The sequence below is a fragment of the Macrobrachium nipponense genome, chromosome 4, assembly GCF_015104395.2.
Source record: "Macrobrachium nipponense isolate FS-2020 chromosome 4, ASM1510439v2, whole genome shotgun sequence".
NCBI classification, from domain to species: Eukaryota; Metazoa; Arthropoda; class Malacostraca; order Decapoda; family Palaemonidae; genus Macrobrachium; species Macrobrachium nipponense.
The window spans coordinates 94,633,581-94,642,057 of record NC_061100.1 but is presented as its reverse complement, the minus strand read 5'-3'; positions in this window follow the sequence as shown (position 1 = coordinate 94,642,057).

Here is an 8,477-nt window from a genome sequence, read left to right as displayed (position 1 = left end):
AGAGAGATTGAGTGTGTATCAATTTGCCTTATCGCTTCGGGTTTCACGTATACCAAATAAATACAAGATTCTTATCTCGTAACATATATATATAATTCTAAATTAGCTTTTTTTCCTAGGCTAACTACGGTTAAGCCAAGGCTAGCTTATATAAGTGTGATCACTCTAAATTACTTATTTAAAAGGAAAGCAGGCTTTGCAATGCAAGAAATGTATTTATATACTGTAATGTACTACAGCACATAATTACCTCTAGACTTATGGAGCGCCATAATTAAAAATCTGAAATCAAATTAAGAGAACCAAGAAATAGGAACTTTAGGTATTGAATATTGTATGTGAAATCGCATATTGGTCAGTTATATAACGTCAACTGCCTACAATCAATTTAAGACCGCCTTAGTTGGGAGGCCCGAAATTTAAGACCGCCTTAGTTGGGAGGCCCGAAATAAGACAATTTTGAGGTTGGAGGGTGAAATAGAGTTTTACTTATTTCTGGTAACATTGATGTGTGCCACAGTCAGACATAAAATATAAGTGCTGTAGCTAACCTGTAAGTGGGTAAAAAATGATTTTTTGTGAAGGTATCTGTCGGGATTTTCTCACTTTTATTATTTTTTTTTTTTATGATTCGTGCCCGGATGTTCTGGGCCGATGACAAGGCCTTGAGGAGGCGCACTCTCTAAAACTCTTAGGGCGAGATACATTAAAATTTGGTCAACAAAAGTTTTATTACGAAAAATAAACATTTAAATAAATCAATTAACAGTACACCGAAACTAAAGTTCCTAGCAGAATTCCACAGTACACGCAGTTTCTTACTGCTCTCACTAATTAATTCAAATAACCTGTAAATTCTCATGGCCTTTTTGTTTATGTTGGTAGTCACATAGGGGGTCTTTGATGTCCACGTGCTTGTAAAGCACTAAGTCCACAACTGGACGAAAAATCTGCACAATACGAGACCCATTGACTCAATATCACAAACAAATAACATTTTTGCACTGGCAGCTTTCGTTTGCTGCATAAATCGAGTCCCTCATCGCAGGGATGGCACATATATACGTGGATAAAGTTAACTTACTGTTACGACGTAATTCGACCTAGCATGGCGATGGCTGGGAGTCGGAGAATTAAGATACACACAAATTTCACGTTACTTACACGGTTCAGAGTCTGGGCAGGAATAAAGCGTCGCTTTGCCCTTCTTCAAAACAAACTTACGCTTTCCCGCGTGAACTACAGAATCCTTGTAATTCAGGCGGGAATCATCGTTTATTTCGACATTACGGATATCACTAAATCTATTTTACTCCTGAATGTGAAATATGACAGTTACGTTATCATTTAAGATCAAGGAATTGACTTAAAGTTCTGGCTGAAGGCCGTAATCTGCAAATTCTTGAATGGCTACGGAGTCCTTGGCTCCAAATCTCTACATAGATCATTTATCTCGTACTAGTGATTAGCAAATTATATTTATTAATGAAAATTCATAACGTCTTCTTTACTATAAGACGCGCTCCTTCCCCGCCATGCATTTAGGAATTGCGTCTTAAACTGTATTGTATTGGACAGCTTTCTGTTCAATGAATCGCCCGCGAGATCCCTCAGTCTTGCCCCAATTTAACTCAACACTTGTGAAGTTAAATGGTGGGGATTTCGAATGATCAGTTCGAAATTCACGACAGTATCAATGAAAATATCACGAAAAATACGATGTTTTGATATCCTTTTGTTCCGTTGCGTTTTACATAAATTTTCCATAGGTAATCATATTTGCTGTACGACATTTTTCCCCCTCCTACGTTTTTTTTTTTTTTTTTTTTTTTTTTTTTTTTTTTTTTTTTTTTTTTTTTTTTTTTTTTTTTTTTTTTTCTGTAAGCAGAGAGGCGGCAGGAGGTGCAGCTGCATTGCAAAAAGCCCAAAAACACATCACATCAGTAAGTTAGCCCGCATGGCCGCTTACCTTTGATGTAGCTATACCGTTCACTTCTGAGCCGGAGTTGTCAAGTACTCCTTATATCTAAGTGCGGTTTTTCTTGTTTATTCATCAAAATGCCAAGGAAGAAGCAGTCAAGAAAGCGTACATTTGCTAGAGAAAGGTTGAAAGAAGGACTTAGAAAGAACACCAAGATGAAGCATTTGCATTCATCACCTCCCAGGCCTAGCTGGCGACAATGAGTAGGGTGGTGCCTCATGATACCCACCCCCTGAGGGGGTTTAATATCACTTTTTAAAGTGAGAGGACCAGATACCATAGAAGTATGCCGTTAGAATAAGAAAATCAAGCTTAAGTAAATTTTTATATTGATGCCTATGCGGTTTTCATGGAGAATTTCAGTACGCAAACTTTAACACGCGATATCTCAAAACTATGTTTTTCAGTATATGGGTCGCTTTAAAACCCTAAGGCTTTTTTATTTGTTGTCCTATTTTCAAAATTCAAATACCATTGAAATCCTTGATAAATTTTACATTGAAAGAATTGGAAGAATTTTCAAATGATTAAATTTTCTATTTTTTGAATTTTTGAAATTAATTGAATAAAAAAATATAATTTTTTTTTATATCGAAATTTTTTTACTATTTCTATTTTTTTAATCTTTCTTAATTCATTGGATAGAGCAACTCTTAGTGAATATTAATTGATTTAGTTATTAAAATTTAGTTAAAAACTAAGGAAGCCTTAGGGTTTTAAAGCAATGCATCTAAAAATCGGGAAAAAAATAATATAAAAAAAACGAATGGATAGAAATGTATGAAACTTTTTGAAGTAACTTTCCATTAGGTGACATAAAAGGGTAGCAAAACATAATTGCTCCAGGCAATATTTCGATACCCTTCCCCCCAACTGAGGCGGTCCCCTTCACTGATGTTTTACTAAGGTACCAAGAACATTAGTATGGCACAATAATAAAACAATTTATAGTATATTTCATCCTTCTACACTGAAAAAATGTAGAAGTGGGAAACCATGGTTGTAACAATGTGTAAAACACAGTTTTAACTTGTGAAAAGCATTGGATTGATATATTGTGTTGTATAAGGAAAAAAATCAGTTATTTTCAAATAACAAACCTCTCTTCAGCTCTGATAGAAATAATTATGAATTTTCCTACTCTCTGTGAAGTATTGAAAGACCAGCTTATGGAAATTACCTCTCAACATAACGGATCTCAAACTTTGCGGATTTCTGTACCATCCAGCTATCATATTAGGATTATTTTTTCACTACTTTTCAATTTTAAGAGATATAGTTTAAAATATATCATTTTTAAACTATATCTCTTAAGTGTCAAGTTTAAATTACAAGTTAGTTTAGGTTAGGAACTATGTGGGACTGCTGTTAGATTTCCACTGCAGGATATAATAGCATAGAGTCTTTGTCATTTAACAGCAGGGCTGGTTTTAAGCCTGTTTGATCAAATTGGGCACGTGCCCTAAGGGGGGATAAATGCCAGAGTTACCATTTGAAGACTTTTCTGCATTCTATGAGGAATAAACCACTACACAAAACATGAAAGGAATATGAGGAAGTATATGATTATGCATACTATAACAGAAAATTTCCTCCTGGAAAATTATTTTTATATATGTACGTGGTCTACTTTATAAAAATGAATCATTCTTTAAGTTCTTATCGCTGATTTTGTTTATAATATTGACTTGTAGGCCTAGTTACCCAAAAAAGCTACAAACCTTCACAGAGTTTATCAGGAAGACATCTTAAGGTCAGCTGGTTATGTAAAGGCAGTAAATTTAGAACTGACAAAACCATCCATTTCATTTCAACTCAAGTGATAAACACAAGACATAGATCTGCTCAACTTGTTTTTATTACACACATCATATTACACATCGATTCATTTAAGCCTCGTAGAAAGTCATGCAAAAATATATCTTATTGTAAATGATCACCGTATGACAATGCTTCTTAACTTCTGTGGTTACCCGCTGTGTAATATCTGAAATAGGCAAAAATATAAGGCATGCCATCACAAAATAAACATGCATTTGAATGCATGTCAGTGGACTAGATTACTGTGCACATGTCAAATTACGAGAAAAAAGTACAAAAAAAAGTACTGCTATACAGGAGTACAGTCTGCTACTAAAGTTATATTTTTCAAAAGAAGGAAGAGGCAGCAGCCAAATGACAAGACTGCAAGAAAAAAAAACGCCATGTATTCTCATACTTATAAAATAAAACTAAAAAAAAACTTGTTTACATTTCTCAGAGATGTTACTGAAATTAGTATATTTCATGAACCATCAAGGCTTAAAAGAATTTAAAACTGACAACTGACATAGACAAGAATTTTCAACTGAGAAAAACTTACATCAAATTTAAACATTTTGCTTCTGGAAAAAAAGAAGAAAAAAAAAACAGGCTATATGAAACATCCTCTTGTTCAGAGCAACTTGGAATTAATCTGTCATGAGATTGAGTTCACTGAGCTAGGAAAATTGGCGATCATATTTTAGTTCCTTATACCTTTTATACTTGTGCGTTACTGCATACAAAAATTCAAAGGCTAAATCATAGAGAAGAAAAACATAGTAATCTATCAGCTGATCTTTCAAACTAACATGAAAGGAAGCTAAAAAAAAACATACCTGCATTCATTTCTTACCTCTTGTAGGGCAGGTCAAGAGGGGGATTTATAGTATTTATATCATCAACATACACAAAGTAAATTTATAGGCAATATAAAGGCATTAGTTTCCTCATGAGTAATACCTCGGCTTAAAGGACCCCAACTTACTGAAGTTACCACTCTTCTGTAGTACTTATCAGCTACATTACTATCATTGATTTTTTGGTATGCATTACTACTCTATTACAATTATCCTTGTATTTTAAGAATTTACTTACATTTTTATTTATTTATTCAACCATTTCTTAATCCATCAGTTTTCATAATAACTGATCTCTACTTTCTGTAATTCCCATTAACTTCTGTTACTTCTTTTGAATGAAGACCATATTTGGAACCCTGAAATTCAAGTCAATGGGCTTGTTTCACATAAACAGGGTTCATCTTCTGAATAATAATAATATACTACTACCATTCTAGATGTTATAATTTTCAGTAACTTTCTTAGGCTGAATGTCATGTGTACAGTACAGGTCATTTGAAGTCAGAAATCACATGGAATTGTCTTTAGCTATAGATATCTAGTAGTACACGATGAAGTTGAGGCTATAACGCATGGCCTTTGTTACACAACCGACTTTGTTACTTATCCGAATACCAGACCCTAAAGCATCTCTTAAACTGAGGTGCTACAGTTTTATTTACATTCTTTCTAATCTGAGCTACAATCAGCCTAAAATGAAAAACTTTTGTAGCGAATGATGACATACGTATGGTAATATATGTATGTACTACTGTAGTATACAGTGCAGCACAGTAACAGTAAAGCTGGCATGCTACATTCACAACAATATAAGACACCACCCTGCTTACGAACATTCAACTGATAAACATTCAAAGATACAAACAAACGGGATCGCAAATTACTATTGTGTTCAGAGTACTCCCATTTGCCACCCACAAGATGAAGTTATGTTTTTTGTGCCTATTCTGTACATACAATACTGTATGTACAGTTTATCATGTTTTAGGATGAAAAACCATACAGTACTGTAATGATTTGATATCATACTGTACTTAAATATGCATGAAGAAGAGTACAGTAATCAACTTACAAAAAAATTCAGCATACAAATGGCTGACAGGAACCTCATTCATTTGCAAGTAGGATGTCTGTAGTGTTTTCTGGTTTACCTTGGCTACAAATTGATACAAGCCACACTGCAACACATACAGGCTGTGTGTGTGTGTGTGTGTGTGTGTGTGTGTGTGTGTGTGTGTGTGTGTGTGTGTGTGTGTGTGTGTGTGTGTGTGTGTGTGTGTGTGTGTGTGTGTGTCGTACCATTCAATGAGGTGGCTAGTACTTCAGTTTTGACACCAACACAGAAAAATATTGGCTAACTGATGCCAAGTATGGCAGAAAGATTCTGACTTTTGGTAGTAATATATTCTTAGCCAGCTTACCCCTCTGTAATCAGCTAGAGTAACTATCAGCTTTGAGTGTTAATCATGTTTTGTTGTATAAGTATTTCAAAATGTAATTATTGTTAAAATTGGAAAGATCTGAGTTATATACAAAGCTTAAAAAAATAATTACAATAGCACTGAATAATACTTGTGTGCATCCACAAAATTAGAGAGAGAGAGAGAGAGAGAGAGAGAGAGAGAGAGAGAGAGAGAGAGAGAGAGAGAGAGAGAGAGAGAGAGAGAGAGAGAGAGAGAGAGAGAGAGAGAGAGAGTTGAAAATGAAGGATAACAGTGACTGAGGATGGAAAGAATATTTGTGACAAATCTACAGAGAACATAGGTTTTAAATATAGGATTCAACTTAATAACTTTATACCTTAAATACAGTAATATGATCTACCACATTTCTCTTACAGATGATTACTCATAAATCATTTCTAATTACCAGTGTCAATAGCACCACATTAGCACACATAAATATAAAAGAACTGTATCAATTTTGAGAGAGAGAGAAAGACTGACTCTCCAGTAAGTATATACATTTTGATGCAGTGTTTATTCTTTTTAAAAACTATTATGAAGTGTTCTGTGAATAAACAGACCTATACTGTGCTGTTGCAATAAATCACAGTGAAAATAGAGCAGTATTGAATATACAGAACACATACCGTATGTACGTACCATATGTGAACAATAAGTGCATGAAGCATGCTGGGGTAATTAAATGTTTTGTATCTCCCTGATTTCATAGTATGAGGCCACAGTGTCATCTTTATTTATCATAGCTTACATTAAACTACCTGTTAATAATTAAGCTAAGGTCTTAGCAAATGCAAGTTTCTTCAAGTACAAAGTCCCTATTTCAAATAAATATGGAGCAACTAAGGAGACCTAACAATCAACAAAATTCTAAGTCCTATATGCCCTGAGTTATTAAGGTCTTATTGTACTGGCATATCTAAAAGGAGTACAATAATACAAAACCAGCACCACATTTGATGTAGTATTAGTTAAAACATAAAGTGAGCTATGAATTTAATGGCAGATATCTGTAAACTAGGTTGGAAAGGCTCCTGACATCTATACACCTGGTAATGTTTTCCAAGATAAAATCAAAACCACTATCAAAACACCTCATTCCTACAGTTTTGCCAAAAACCAAAGGGCTATCACTTTCTGGTGCTATCAGCATAATATGAAAAGTTGGTGTATAGTGAAAAAATTTATATACATTAGTACATTATCAGTGTGTATAACTGATTCATGAAGATATGGAACGTGATGAATGTATAAATAATTAAGGGCAAATGCCATGAAGGGAGTGGTTGCTAGGCCTTTCAACGCCTAGTCCTTTATTAGCTAGCTAGTAAAGGACTGTTTGTTGAAAGGCCTAGCAACCCCTCTGTTGTTTCACTTTTCCTTCGTGGTATTTGCCCTTATAGTATTTATATTATTAGTATACACACACACTTACACTTACACACATATACTGTATACAGTGAGACCTCAATTTATAGACTTGTGTACTTATCAGCTGCCATATTAAGATTATTTTTTCCAATGATACTATTCTGGATAGATAAATTTTGTTAAATATTGTTATAATTGAATGTAAGGACGGCTTAGTTTAGGTTAGGAACTATGTGGAATTGCTGTGAGCTGTAAGATATCTAGACTTTGTTAGTACTAGTATAATCAAAAAGCCCAGGCCCCTAAGGCATCTGTTGAGTTGCTACTGTATATATTGTATATGTATGCGAATAGTTAATCAAAATACACTATTTATGCTCTTCCACTTCCAATGCTGTACAAATCATTAAAATACTCAGTAAAGGATGACACTCTGAGGATGTCTAGGATATTCCCATTTTCATCACCATAGCCACAGATTAAATTTGTGCAGTTTTTTTAACAATCTACTGGGACAGGAGTCAGCAACAATTTTTCCAACCAGTAAGAAATATTAACTAATTTCCTATTAGGAACTTCACACAACACTGCCAAATTTGACTTTCAGTCCCTACTGCAACAAAAAATTACACATGCAAATAATTTTACAAAGAAATTTTAAGTATTAAAAGGACAAGTTTTTCATTCTGCCTCATCTTAAGCCTATCATTTCCAAAATGTAACTGGTTTTGTGCCAAAAGCCAACTGACACTCATGAAGTATCTGAAAATAATTTCAGTGGCAGAGAGAGAGAGAGAGAGAGAGAGAGAGAGAGAGAGAGAGAGAGAGAGAGAGAGAGAGAGAGAGAGAGAGAGAGAGAGAGAGACTACAGTGATGTGCATGATACGTGTGTTTTGAGACTGCTTCAGCCAGGACATGAACTAAAAGGAGTCACAACATCAAACCTAAACAGAAAATATGTGATGTGTGCCCTGCTACACTGGTTCTCCTTCCTGAACT